The sequence below is a fragment of the Pongo abelii genome, chromosome 19 (genome assembly GCF_028885655.2).
Source record: "Pongo abelii isolate AG06213 chromosome 19, NHGRI_mPonAbe1-v2.0_pri, whole genome shotgun sequence".
Lineage (NCBI taxonomy): Eukaryota > Metazoa > Chordata > Mammalia > Primates > Hominidae > Pongo > Pongo abelii.
In genome coordinates, this window is record NC_072004.2 from 50,329,157 (window position 1) to 50,344,885 (window position 15,729).

The window sequence follows — 15,729 nt, forward strand, 5'->3', positions numbered from 1 at the left end:
CATGTAGAAATATACGCTGAGCTGCCTGGAGGAGGAGCAGCTGCTGTTGGTGGTGACCAGCACATTCAGGAACGGAGACTGCTCTGTCAACAGAGAGGGGGATGGCCTGAGGTCTGGATGGTGCAGCGGGTGGTAGGGCCCAGGAGGACCCAGGAAAGGGTCTCAGGGATGCAGAACATCCTACTGAGGGTGTTTGGGAGTCAGTGCTCAGGTCACTCTGGGTCACTCAGGTCATTTGCCAGCCTCTGTCATAATTATTGCCATATGAGAGTTCCACCTTTCCTATGACATATTTTATATATTTCTATGAATGGCCTACTTGTTTGTATTTATGAATTTATGTTTAAAGGATGGGCAGGGGTGCTCGAGAGGTCCCCAGGAGATTCCCTCTGGGGAGAGAGGGGCCCACCCCTTCCCAGCAGCCCTCTGAGCCCCCCGATTGCTTGGCCACAGCCCCTGCCTGGAGAAAGCATCCCCCTCGGAGATATATGGATATCAGAAGAAACCTTTCTCTGTCACCAGGACAAATCCTGTTCTTATTTGAACCAAGGCCAGTTTTCCTAATGAATGCAGGGAGGACAGCACAGACCAGTGAAACCAGCAGATAATCCATAAGACTCTATCCCAGAGCTGGGAAATCTCCTTCCCTGCCAAAACTTTTCCTGAAAGTTCTTAAGAATGAGGCAAACAGTTTAAGTCTCTCTTGCATTGTCCTTTTAGTGAAAGAGTTCAATAAGGAAGGAGAGGAAGTGGAGCAGATGCTTAGTTTCCAAGCTGGAAAAGTGGCCCGTGGTTAACCAAGACTAGATGTAAAAGCACAGGCAGCCGCGGGTCCCGGTGAGCCGGTCTTATGATGGCATGGCTGCTAATGCCAGCAGATGTTCCCGTCCTCTCCTTTCAAAGACTGACTTCTTCTTTTCTTTCATTCGTTAAAATAAAATTGACAGGGCATCATCCAAGAAGCTCTACACTTTCCCATCCCTGGATTTCAGACTCTAGATTCTGCTGAGATTTGAGCTTCACGGTGAACACATTCTTGGTGTGCTTGCTGCTGAGGGGTGTGGAGGACAGAGAGATGGTGAAATGGCAAAGTGGCTCTTGAGCGTGGGTGGGGGAAGCCCCCACATTTCTGAGTCAGTGCCACCTGGACACTACCCTTGGAGCATCCTGCTGAGGTGGCCATTCGGGTTTTCTTTCCTTTCCTTTTATTCCACTGTTTCTGAATCACGAATAAAGATCCAAGGCAAACAGCACATTCAGATCCCCAAGCTCTACACCTTCAGTGTGACCAGGGACGTGCACCACTTCAGGCTCATGCAGGACTCACAGCCTTTGGACCTCAGCTAAGGGACCTGCTTCTCTTCAGCACATGGGGCTTGTTTGTGTTGGGGTCTGAGCCCTGAGCACATGGTCAAGGAGACCCCCAGGTCTTTCTGAACAGAGACAGCTGGCCTGGGGGCCTCCCTCTCACTGCATGCAAGAGTCTGTTAGGGCGGCTGTCTTGCTTCTAGGTGTTGAGAAATTCAATTTAGGTCCCTAAAAATGAAAAGCCCCAGGACATCTCCGTGGCTTGGGATCCACAGGAGAGCATCATTGATGCTGGGGATATCTTAAACATGTAGAAACCCGCAGGACTACCTTAGACAGGGCACAGGGCACAGCACCTGGGGATGCAGAGTGGAGAGTTCACCACTGCAGCCTGGAATCGCCTCTGTGATGCCTTCTTCATGATACTTGGCTGCCTTCATGGCTGGAAGGCTGACGCCCAGATCCCAATGTGGCCACAGGCTAGCAGCTTGCTTCACCTTCCTGAACTGCAATTTCTCCATCTGAGCCTTTCTCCCAAGAGGAGTGTCCAGGCTCACTTAGCCCATATGGGCCAGAAACCCCGCACGGTGCCCGGCACACAGTAGGCCCTCGGCAGATGCTGCCCCCTTCTGCCTCCACCACCCTCCTGGGGCTCCCTCCTGAAACAGCCTCCCTCAGCGCCTCGAGTCTTGCACCCTAACAGGCTCTTGCATGCAGTGAGAGGGAGGCCCCCAGGCCAGCTGTCTCTGGTCAGAAAGACTTGGGGGTCTCCTTGACCATGGGCTCAGGGCTCGGACCCCAACACAAGCCCCGTGTGCTGAAGAGAAGCAGGTCCTTTAGCTGAGGTCCGAAGGCTGTGAGTCCCACATGAGCCTGAAGTGGTGCACGTGCCTGGTCACACTGGAGGTGTAGAGCTTGGGGATCTGAATGTGCTGTTTGCCTCGGACATCAAACATCTCACAGGCTGCCTGGAAGAAGGTGGAGCAGACTGGGGTTAATGGTCAGCAGCAGCAGCAGCATCCCCACCACTGGGGCTACCACTTTTAGGCCCTTACCATGGGCCAAACACTGAGCCGTGTGCTTTGTGTAACTTCTAAGCACACTTACCTCATAGGGTGACAGCAAACACTCGAAGAGGTGCCTGGGCTTGGCACATAGTAGCTATTGCTACTATTAGGAATGTTGTTTTGTCTTTGTTTTTGTTTTGAGACAGGGCCTCACTCTGTCACCCAGGCTGGAGTACAGCAGTGCCATCATAGCTCACTGAAGCCTCAACCTCCCTGGGGTCAAGCCATCCTCCCACCTCAGTCTCCCAAGTAGCTGAGACTACAGGTGTGTACCACCAAGCCCAGCCAATTTTTTGTATTTTCAGTAGAGACTGATTTTGCCAAGTTGCCCAGGCTGGTTTTGAACTCTGGGGCTCAAGCGATCTGCCCACCTCAGCCTCCCAAAGTGCTGGGATTTCAGGCGTGTGATACCGCGCCCAGCCATTATGAATGTCAATATTGACATGATCTTGTTGTATCCTCATGCCCACACTGGGAGAGGTCTGATTGTCCCCATGTTCCTGCTGTGGAACCACATGGAGGAGGCCTATGTCATCCCAACAGCGCAGAAGCACAGCCTGAGTCTCTTCTTTGGCTGAGCCAAGGGCGTGCTGGAGAGGCCTGAGAGAAGAAGGAGCAGCCCTTGTGACCAGTGCCTTTTCAGTTCAGAAGGAACGTCTCCTCTTGTTTACGTGACTTGGCTGAGCTTGCTACTTCTGCTTTGAGAGTCCAATACCACGATCAAGACTTTAATTATCCCCAATTTACAGATGATGAAACCACACTGGGCAGGAAAGAAAGTCACCCCAGGAGAGCAAGTTGGACCTGGGCACTGGCTTAGGACAAAGTGGAATGATAATTTGGGATGTAGCTTGTTAAGGGGCCTCACAAGTGTTCTTGTGATCCAGGTGTTGAGAGGATAGAGCAGAAATGTTCCCAGGGAGATGCAGGTAGGGTGCACTGCGAGAGTAGGAGAAATTAAAGAGAACATGCAACAAAGCCTTGGGACACCGGGAGGGGGATGGACCACCCGGTTTTGTGCTACGGGAGAAGAGAGCAAGAAAAGGAATCTGTGTTCAATCCTGGCAGCCTGCAGGAGAAGCAAGTGCCCTTCATTTTGTTCATCAGCGGCGAGACTGGCATCCCTGTAGCTTTGGGAAACCAGGCTAGTGTGGATGCCAGCTCACTCCAGCAGGCCTGACTGGGAGACCTTGGGCTCGGGTTCTGGTCTGGGGCTCCTAGGCCTGATGGGAGGACAGTTCACCCCAGGTTTCCTGTACTTCAGCTAGTATCCAGATGATGGTAATTGTTGAAATGAGAGACTCAAAAGAAGCTGGAACCTGAACTTTCTTGTTGTCCCATATGGACACCTGTGTTCAGTTTCGGGTTCTACCTCTTGCTGTCTGTGTGTTCTTAAGAACTCACTTAAGCCTTTCTGAGTCTCATTTTCTTCATTTATAAAATAAAAGACATAACATTTATGCCAGATATTGTCCTCAGGATTAAATGGGAAAATGAGCAAGCCTCTTGTGCATTCCCCTGGCATCCAGTGGGTGGAGGCCAGAGAAGCTGTTAAACACCCTGCCAGGCACAGGACAGCCCCCATCACAAAGAATTGACTGGATCCTGATGTCAGTAAGGCAGAATTGAGGATCCTTCATGTGGGGGAAAAAGAATAAACTCAGAAGCTTGGCAGATCTCATTTCAAACCCTGGTTGTATCACCTCTAGCTGAGTGACCTTAGGCAGGTCTATGAACTCTCTGACACTCGGCCTCCTCATTGGTAGAATGAGGTAGATAAAAATGCCAAGCTCACCCAGAAATAACCGCATGCATATGTGGTCAACCGATCTTTGACAAAGTCATCAAGGATACACAATGTAGATTCTTTTATTCCTTTACTTTCTTAATAGACTTGCTTTCACTGTACTATAAAAAAATGCACAACGTAGAAAGGAAACTCTCTTCAATGAATGGTGTTGGGGAAAGTGCTTGAAAAAGAATGAAATTGCACACTTGTTTTACATCATATACAGAAAATTAGCTCAAAATGCATTAAAGATTTAAATGTAATATCTGAAACCATGCAAATCCTAGAAGCAAACATAGGGAAAAATCTCCTTGCCATTGGTCATAATTGGCAATTTTTTTTTGCTATAACACCAAAGCACAGGCAACAAAAGCAAAAATAAATAAATGGGACTACATCAACCTTAAAAGGTATTACACACCAAAGGAAACCATGACAAAATGAAAAGGCAACCTACGAAATGGAAGAAAATAGTTGCAACCCATATATTTGATAAGGGGTTAATTGAAAATATATGAGGAATTCACACAACTCAATACCAAAAATCAATAAATACATCAATAACCCAATTAAAAATAGGCAAAGTACCCCAATGGACTTTTTTCTCCAAGGAAGACATACAAATGGCCAGCCAGCATATGAAAAGGTGCTCAACACCACTAATCATCAGAGAAATGCAAATCAAAACCACAATGGGATATTGCTACATAGGATAAGACAGCTGTTATAAAAAATGACAAGAGATAACAAGTGTTGGCGAAAGCATAGAGGAAAGAGAACCCTTGTACACTGTTGGTTGGAATGTAAAGTGGTATAACGTTCATGGAAAACAGTATGGAGCTTCCTCAAAAAATCAGAAGCAGAACTACCATACAATTCAGCAATCAAGTTAGAATGTTGAAGAGAGATCTGCGCCCCATGTTTATTACAACACTATTCACAATACCCAAGATATGGAAACAGCCTAAGTGTCCAGCAACAGATGAATGGATAAATAAAATATATATAAACAATGGACTATTAGCCATCAAAAAGAAGAAACTCCTGTCCTGGATAAACCTGGAGAACATTACGCTAAGTGAAATAAGCCAGACACAGAAAGACAAGTTTTGTATGATCTCACTTCTATGTGGAATCTAAGAGAGTCAAACTCATAAAAACAGATAGTAGAATGGTGGTTGCCAACGGCTGGGGGTGGGGAAAATGGGAAGCTATTAATCAAAGGGTGTAAACTTTCAGTTATAAGATGAACAAAATTCTGGAGATTTAATGTACAGCATAGGTGGTAATGGATGTAATAAATTTGATTGTGATAATTAGTACACAATATATACATATATGAAATCATCACATTGTATGCATTAAATATACACAATCCTTGTCAACTAAGTATTTAAAAAAATTTTTCTTAAATGCCTAGGTCATAAGAATTCTGATAAAGACAACAACATACATGAAGGGACCTACTACACAGAAGGTCCTAAATAGGTTTGTTTTGTTTTATTTTATTTCAACTCTGGCAGATGTAGACTTATTGCAAAAGAATGTAGAATACACTTGTGCACAAAGCATTATCTATATGATGATTAAATATCCTGCATACATGCCATGCCATTTCTATTCCTCATTCAATGGATAAAAAAAGCAGAACCAGCCTTCTGGTGGTCACAAAACATTTTGACATGAGAAAGGCTGATCATGAGCAATTTGGCAATGTACAGCCCAGAGCATGCATGCCCTTTGACCCACAGCTACCATGATGTCATGTCTAGCCATTAGTCCTAAGGAGATGATCAGAGATGTGTAAAGAGATTTCATTCTAACAGCATCCTCTGTAGTGGTATATGTCAGGGGCTGGCAAACCATGTCCAGAGGAGCAGGCTGCATCTAGTCCACCACCTGTTTTTGTAAAGTTTACCAGAACACAGTCATGCCCATTCATTTACAAATTGTGTATGGCTTCTTTCCCTGCAACAGCAGAGTTGAGTGTTGCACCGGAAACCTATGGGCTGCAGAGTTTAAAATATCAACCCTTTGGCCTTTTATTAAAAAAGTTTACTGACTCCTGGTGAGTACATTAAGAAAAAGTTAGAAAAACCTAAATCTTCAAGAGTGGAGAATTAGAAAATAAGACATGTTGTATATAAGACAAACTGTTTGTGTGTTTATTTCTAAATATATTATTTTGAAATAATGTTGTCGACATATGTTGCAGGTCTTAAAAATTGTTCAATATATAGTGTTAATCAAAAAACAGCAAATAGTAAAATGTAGACAGAACGTGATTGTGCATTTTGTGCATACACCAACAGAAAAGGGTGCTGGGAAACCTGTGGACCAACATACTAAGTGTGGTTCTTTGGATGGTGGTTATCATGGATTTTTAAAAATCTTCCTGGTTTTCCGTACATTCTGACTTTCCTCTAATGAGTATGAATAAATACGTATTTCTTGAGGAATGTGAAAATAACTTTATCTTCCCAGATTTCTCATAATTGAAAATGTTGGAATAAATGGTCCTGGGACAGATCTTTCCATTGAGAAGGGCAGAAGGGAAACCCTGGGGATTCAGCTGGGTTTCTGTTGCATTTCTAGTAACACACAGTTGTGAAAGGCCAGTGTTGGCCACTCCCCAGGACAGTCTGGGGTAGAGGAGGTCAGGATTTAACTACTTGAGGTACCAGGGAACAGATGTGGCCACAGCCCTTCCCGACTCACTGTTTTCCCTTCCACAGTCCCTGTCTTCTCTTCACTGATGCACATAGATGCTTGACCAGAGGAGAGATTTAGTTTTCATCCGAGGATTATTTGTTATGTTGCAGTTCTGAAATTCCCATAATGTTTAAGCTAGAACACAAGTGATTTCATTATCTCCAATGTGTATGGCTTGATATAAATATATTCCATTATGTAGCACCTTAAATCCAGATAAAACATAAGGAATTTCTATTCCCTGTTTGTATGATCAATGTTAATAATATAAGAAAATCTAAAAAGAAGCTATTTCCTATATTACAGTATGAAATAAATACGCTGAATGATTTGTTTTGGGGGGTGGAAAGGTGTAAGACTGAAGAGGGTGCCTGTGGGGAACAGTGATAGGAGTCCTTTCTTAAGGGTTGGGTTTTACATATGTCTTTTAAAATAGATGATATCACTAATAAATTATCTGTGGGCATCATGAAAAAAGTGTATAATGTACAACTTTATGAGCTTGACAGTTGGTGAAAACTTTTCCGTTTAAAATTTTATTTGGCCCTCCCCAAAAGAAATGTTTATTTATGAGTATTAGGATAGTTCCAGTAGTAATGCCTCAAAAGAACCAGGAGGTATAGTGTTGTCTAAAATGTGGACTCAGGAGCCAGACTGCCTGGCTGTGCAATTAGCCTTGTCATTTCCTAGATATGTGGCAAGTTAATTAACTTCTCAGTGTTCTTAGCTGTAGAATGGGGATAATCATAATATACATCTCAGGGTTATATTAAAAAGTGAAAAAGTTAATTTTGTAAAGCACTTAGAGTGATATCTGGCAAATAAAAGTGTTTATAAAAGTAAACCCTATGAAAGTGTTTACTCATTAAATACAATAATCTGAAACCATTAGTGATTTAAACATTTGTGGCTGACTTGGTAATGTTTATGAAAATAAATACTGTCTTTATAATCTTTGACCTTATTTTACTCCTAGGAATTTATTGTCCAGTAAACATTTTCACAGGCAAAAATATTACTATAAAATCATGTTTATTACATCAATCTGTGCAAAACAAAAAAATACACAATTAAAATGGCCATCAAAAGGAGTATTGATTAAATGAATGATAGTAAATCCATTCATTAGTAATCATATTATCCAAAAAGAATGAGGCATATTTATGTGACATGGGAAGATCCACAACTAATGTTAAATGGTAAAAGATATAAAATGTTATGCCCAATAAAATACTTTCTGTGAGAGTATGTTAATTTATGCAAGTGGCGCCAATGTGGAGGGTTTATGCTAATTTCATTATACCTCACAGACAGACCTGGGCTCTCCCACTCATCATCTATGTGGCCTGGGGTAAGTCATTGAACTGCTGTAAGCCTCAGCTTCTTCATCTGTCAGGCAGTGATACCCTGACTGCTCTGCAGGGTAACTCTGAGATTTAAACGTGATCATCTCAGAATATGCCTGGCAAACAGTAGGAGCTCAGAACTTGATGTTTTTTTCCTACAGCAACTGCTGTAGGGGATAGTAGCTAATGCAAGAGGTTGGTAAATCCTTATATATAGCAAATATTGTAGAAACATAACTACATGCTACTACTTTATCAAAACCTCTCCCCACCCTTTTTTTTTCCCCTGAGACAGAGTCTCACTCTGTTGCCCAGGCTGGAGTGCAGTGACACCATCTCGGCTTCGCTCACTGCAACCTCTGACTCCCGGGTTCAAGTGATTCTTGTGCCTCAGTCTCCCAAGTAGCTGGGATTACAGGCATGTGCCACCATGCCCAGGTAATTTTTTTGGTATTTTTAATAGAGATGGGGTTTCTCCATGTCGGCCAGGCGGGTCTCCAGCTCCTGGCCTCAAGTGATCTGCCTGTCTCGGCCCCCCAAAGTGCTTCCTCAAACCTCTTCTATCCAGTAAAACAGCCTCACTGGGTCAGTGGATATCATGTGGCTGCCTCACATTTTTACTTTATAAAAGGTCATCCTGAGGCCATTCGAAAGTATGAATCAAAACACTTTAGGAACAGGGCCACAGGTTTGCATGAGGCTTGTCATGGACCTCCAGGATGAAGACCAAAGGAATTGTGCAATTTCTAGTGGAATCATTTACACTTAAGATCTTATTTATTTATCAAAAGACTGCTTGCTGTGAGGTAGGAATTCTTAACCCCAATTTGCAGAAACTGAGACTTTGCCTGACACCACAGAGCTAGGAAAAGGTGGGCATAAGATCCTCACCAAGTCTGACTTCCAAAGGAAGGTTTGAAAAGAAACCTCCTTGCTACCTGCCAAATCTCTGTAGAGCCAGCAGCCATGTTCCCACATGAAACAGGACAATGACAACAGCACCAGGAATAGCTACTCCTGGTCAGATCCCCTCATGAGCTCAACCCCGCAGGATGGGGACACCGGGCCCTGCTTAGGGGAAAGGAAGGGGGTTTGTAGAGGAAGCCCAGCCAGCCAAGCAACCAGAGATGGGAAAAACCCATTGGGAGGAACTTGCTTGCTCTAGCTGGGCTTTGCAAAGAACAGGAAAAGATGAGTCTGCACAGACAGAAATGGTCTAGAATGGCTGAATGTTTCATGTAGAAATTTTATGATTAATACACTTGTACCATTTCTTAGAATCATTTGCTTGTTTAATTCCAGTTCATCAAGTGATAATTTTATTGATATTTAGAGGCTCCTCAGTTAATTTCTGTGGGATTTTTGGTTATATTTAATAAGGAAAATAATATGAAATGTCTAAGAAAAAAAGAAACAAAGCCAATTATTCCTGAGAATGTTTAAATTTATTGAAGCACACTTGTTAATTTTTAGTATAGAACCTACATTTCATAATAGAAAACCTTGGACTTGCCAGTGGTAGCTGCTGGAATGAGGTGTTTGTCCAGTACATCCAGAACATTGCCACAGATTAACTTTAGCTCAGTCTCAACCTGAAAAAATAAAAATAAATTTAAAAAAATCAGATCGTTGAAGTCTAGAAATTCTGTAAATTATTACACATTCTATGTACCTCTGTTTTTGTGGAAGAGAGCTTAGTGTTACAGAGAATTCATTTCCCTCTCCAAACTCCCTTCTTCCCTTTTGACACAAAAGCAGAGAAAAGCTGCCTGTCGGTTATCAAAAGTATCTTTTCCTTTCGGCAGGCAATTAAGTGCTACACACGCACACCATCCCCCACCCCAACACCCCCTCACAGTCCAACGGAAGAATCAGCAATGACTGAAACTAAACACCGATGCTACTTGGTAAACACTGGTCAATTACATGAATATTTCACAAGGTAGCAACTATTGTGTCCATTTACTTGGGAAAACAGCAGAAGCTAAGACATTTGCTGAAAGGTCATCCCCTTAAAAGAACTTAATAAGCAGAGCTAGGATTTGAAGCCAGGCAGGGTGCAAAGGACAGTAGAAAATTCAAACCCAGGCAGTTTGCCTTCAGTACTTATATTCCTAACAACGTTCAACAGGCAATCCCTTTAGGGGAAGAGATCCAAAACTAGTTAAGATACCAAAAATCTGTGGACCAAAGTAACTATTGCCACTCATTTATATTCACGTATAATGCTGAAAATGTACACCACCTCTAAAGGTACATACCCAGTTTACTTCTTTTTTTTTTTGAGAGGGAGTCTCACTTTGTCGCCCAGGCTGGAGTGCAGTGGCGTAATCTCAGCTCACTGCAACCTCCACCTCCCGGGTTCACGCCATTCTCCTGTCTCAGCCTCCCGAGGAGCTGGGACCACAGGTGCCTGCCACCACGCCCAGCTAGTTTTTTGTATTTTTAGTAGAGACGGGGTTTCACCATGTTAGCCAGGATGGTCTCGATCTCCTGACCTCGTGATCTGCCTGCCTCGGCCTCCCAAAGTGCTGGGATTACAGGCATGAGCCAGCACACCCGGCCTATTTTTTGTTTTTTAGACAGAGTCTTCCCCTGTCACCCAGGCTGGAGTGCAGTGGCCCGATCTCGGCTCACTGCAGCCTCCGCCTTCCAGGTTCAAGCAGTTCTCATGCCTCAGCCCCCTGAGTAGCTGGGATTACAGGGGTGCGCCACTGTATCGGGTTAATTTTTGTATTTGTAGTAGAGATGGGGTTTCACCATGTTGGCCAGGCTGGTCTTGAATTCCTGGCCTCAAGAGATCCACCTACCTCGGACTCCCAAACTGCTGGATTATCGGTGTGGGCCACGTGTGGCCCAACTCTACTATTTCAATGAAGCTCCTGTACCCTAGGTCATCACTGACTTGCCAGTTGCTGAATCCAGTTGTCTTTACTGAGTTGGTCCTTAATTTAACTTTCTTTTGCATTGCAGCTACTGACTGATCACAGCATTTTGAAACTCTGTTCCTCTTATTACTGTGATTCTACTTTCCTTATTTTTCATCTTATCTCTTAAGTCTGTGGCTTCTCAGACTTCCTCACAATTCATTGCTTATTTTAAAAACTCAAAAATTTAAACCTCCTGAGCAGTTCAAAAATAATATACCTTTGAAATTTTTTAAACTTTTCAGAGTTGCAAGAATAGTTCAGTGATCACCAGTTGTTACCATTTTGCCATATTTTGTCTGTGCGTCCCTCCCTACCTGCCCCCACATATATGTATATCTATGAATATTCATGTTTTTTAACTTTAATAAATTTTCTCCCTGTACAATTTGAGAGTTAACTGCAGATTTCATAGCACTTTACCCCTAATTTCTGCTAAGAATATGTCTGCTAAGAATAAGGGCATTTTTTTTGTTTTTTTTGAGAATGAGTCTCACTCTGTCACCCAGGCTGGAGTGCAGTGGCACAATCTTGGCTCACTGCAACCTCCACCTCCTGGGTTCAAGCGATTCTCCTGCCTCAGCCCCCCAAGTAGCTGGGATTACAGGTGCCTGCTACCACGCCTGCCTAACTTTTGTAATTGTAGTAGAGATGGGGTTTTGCCATGTCGGCCAGGCTGATCTCAAACTCCTGACCTAAGGTGATCCGCCCTCCTCGGTCTCCCAAAGTGTTGGGATTACAGACGTGAGCCTCCGTTCCCGGCCTCTTTTTCGTTTTGTAATTAACAAGTGATCTATGGAATGATAGAAACAGTGTGAATATTCTGTCCCATAATAATCTTTACTTAATGGTTGCATCTGGATTGCTTCTTGCCCAAATCAAATATTACTATAGTGATTAGAAAATGGAGACTTTTCTATTTGTTCTATATTGTCATTCTTCTGTAAAGATTTTTTTATACTCCTTTTTTTTTTTTTTTTTTGAGACGAAGTCTCACTATGTCACCAGGCTGGAGTGCAGTGGTATGATCTCAGCTCACTGCAACTTCCGCCTTCCAGGTTCAGGCGATCCTCCTGTCTCAGCCTCCAGAGTAGCTGGGACTACAGGCATTCGCCACTGTGTCCAGCTAATTTTTTGTATTTTCAGTAGAGATGGGGTGACACCATGTTGGCCAGGATGGTCTTGATCTCTTGACCCCATGATCCAGCCACCTCGGCCTCCCAAAGTGCTGGGATTACCGGTGTGAGCCACCGCGCCTGGCCCTATACTCCCTTTTTACATTTTTTTTTTTTTTTGAGATGGAGGTTCACTCTGTTGCCCAGGCTGGAGTGCAATGATGTGGTCTTGGCTCACTGCAACCTCCACCTCCCAGGTTCAAGCAATTCTCCTGCCTCAACCTCCTGAGTAGCTGGGATTACAGGTACGTGCCACCACACTCGGCTGATTTTTATATTTTTAGTAGAGATGGGGTTTCACTATGTTGGCCAGGCTGGTCTTGAACTCCTGACCTCATGATCTGCCCACCTCAGCCTCCTAAAATGCTGGGATTACAGGTGTTGAGCCACTGCACCTGGCCCTTTTTTTTTTTTTTGAGACAGGGTCTTCCTATGTTGCCCAGGCTTCAGTGCAGTGGCACGATCATGGCTCACCACAGCCTTGGACTGTTAAAATATACAATTTTAACTTTATATATATTGCCAGTCTGCCCTATAGTAAGACTGTATCAACGTTTTTTTTGAGACAGAGTCTTGCTCTGTCTCCCCGGATAAAGTTGAAGTGGCAAAATCTCAGCTCACTGAAACCTCTGCCTCCCAGATTCAAGTTAATATTCCTAAGCCTCCCAAGTAGCTGGGACTACAAGCATCTGCCACCATGCCCGGCTAATTTTTTGTGTTTTTGGTAGAGATGTGGTTTGACATGTTGGCCAGGCTGGTGTCAAACTCATAACCTCAGGTGATCCACCCGCCTTGGCCTCCCAAAGTGCTGGGATTACAGGCATGAGCCACTGAGCCCGACCCCAACTTACTGTTACATCAAAATATTATTTGAGAGTACATGTGTCCTCACATCCCTAAAACACTAGAAACTGTCAAACTTTTAATCTTTGTTGAACTCTCAAAAGTAGTTATCTCTGCATTTGCATGCCTTTGAGTACTAATAAGGTTGAGTACTGCTTTAAAAGTTTGCTGGCCATCTATATTTGTTTTTTTAAGAACTGCGTGATAGTCCTTGACACATATTTCTTATTAGACTGCGTATCTTTTTCTTGTTTTATAATTCACAATATTATGTATTCATATTAGCATTTTGTGTTACAGATATTTCCCCCATTCCATAATTTGTTTGTAACTTTAGATATTTTGCAGTATAAAAATGACTAATTTTAACCCGACAATTTTTACTTTATGCTTTCTTACTTTTAAATCATCCTTAGAAGGGTCTTCCTCACTGCAATATATTAACATTCACCTATTTTTTTTCCATGCCTATGAATGTTCATTTTTACATGTTTATGAGCCTTCCAGAATGTATTAGGTCTAAGATTATTTCCAGATGACTGGAGAAGAGTTGTCACAATTAATGAACAGTTTCTCTTTCTCACATAGCTATACCACCACCTTTATCATAAACTAAATTTCAAATATACATCAAACTATTTCAGGACTATGCCTGAATGATACGCTTGTCTATTCCTATGCTTATACCATAGAGTTTAAGTTCTCTTAACCTTATGGTATGTACTACTGTATATTGTATATCATACTACAACTGGTACGTAAAAATTCTCAAAATATTTTTCTAAAATTTCTCTTACTATTACTAAATACTTGTCCTTCTAGATTAACTTGGAACTAATTTTAAGGCTTAAAAAAATCCTTATGAGATTTTGCATTGGATGGTACACTGACCTAACATATTTAGAAATAAAAGACATCGTTAGTTTTGAATCTACCTATTTAAGAAATGTATGAATTCCTCTTCATCTCTTAAAAGTTATTTTAAGTATGCTTAATCTAAATTCTGCAGATTTCTTGATAAACGTATGACTAGTCATCCCTTATTACCTGCCATTACAATGAATAGAATTTAAAATAGCCGTTAACATTTATCGAGCACTTACTGTATGCCAGGCACTGTACTAAATATTTTATTATTTCATCTAATCCATCAATTTTATGTCTCATGTTACAGGTGAAGAAACTGAGACATGGATAAGTAACTTGCCAAACGCCACATAGCTAGGAGCAGAGATTTGAATCAGGCAGTCTGGCTCTCGAAGTATGATGCCTTCTGTGTGGCCGGGTGCAGTGGCTCATGCCTGTAATCCCAGCGCTTTGGGAGGCCAAGGTGGGTGGATCACAAGGTAAGGAGTTCCAGACGAGCCTGGCCAACATGGTCAAACCCCGCCTCTACTGAAAATAAAAAAAAATTAGCCAGGCGTGGTGGCACGCACCTGTAATCACAGCTACTCGGAAGGCTGAGACAGGAGAATCGCTTGAACCCGGGAGGTGGAGGTTGCAGTGAGCCGAGACCATGCCACTGCACTCCAGCCTGGGAAACAGAGCAAGACTCCCCCTCACAAAAAAAAAAAAAAAAAAAAAAAAAAAAAGAATGATACCCTCCGTTAAATGCTCTGACTAGATCACTTACTTGTGTTTTTTAAAGTACAAAAAACAAAGGACTCTACTTCCAACATGAATTAGCATTTGGGGAAGAAAACATCAATCAAAAACGGGAGTTCATAACTATAACGTGCTCAACTTTCTAAGTAGTCCGTACCTTCCCATCAAGAATAGTCTCCCGTGTTGCTCTTTTCTTGCTTATTGGACATTCTTCCATTTCCTGCATGGCTACTTCATATTCCCCATCTAAAAGCTGTGAGCGCCTGTTAGACAAACACATATACTTTAACGTAACCTGTGTTATTACTATAAGTACACAAATTCTACATCTTTAGATTTATACTAAAACCATTTATTAAATTTATAAACTAGCTTACATACCCAACAAGATTTTAAAAATACACCTACACTCCATTCCTGATGAAAGCAATTTTAATGAGGTACACTAAAAACTGTATTACTAGGAATTCATTACTGTAGCTACTCAGATAGAACTCTAAACATGTAAAGTATAATATGCCTGAGGTCTCAAAACCTGGTACGTTGTCAACATTAAATATAAAGCGTAAGTACAGGCTTTATTTATTTATTCATTTGAGACGGAGTCTTGCTCTGTTGCAACCCAGGCTGGAGTGCAGTGGTGCAATCTCCGCTCACCATAATCTCTGCTGCCCAGGTTCAAGCGATTCTCCTGCCTCAGCCTCCCGAGTAGCTGGGATTACAGGCGCGTGCCACCATGCCCGGCTAATTTTTGTATTTTTAGTAGAGACAGGTTTCTGCATCTTGGCCAGGCTGGTCTTAAACTCCTGCCCTCCTGTTCCACCCACCTCGGCCTCCTAAAGTGCTGGGATTACAGGCGTGAACCACCGCATCCAGCCCAGGCTTTATATTTTTAAAAATAGGATAACAGTGTTACAATGCTTGTCTTAGAGAAACACTAAGAATTCTGTTACTTTT

The 15,729-nt window shown here is 42.7% G+C and overlaps 1 pseudogene; it reads right to left on the reverse strand.

The window, feature by feature from the left end:
* Positions 1-9,645: 9,645 nt before the first annotated feature.
* The window catches only part of LOC129051352 (polycomb protein SUZ12-like), a 46,802-nt pseudogene continuing 40,718 nt past the window's right edge, over positions 9,646-15,729 (reverse strand).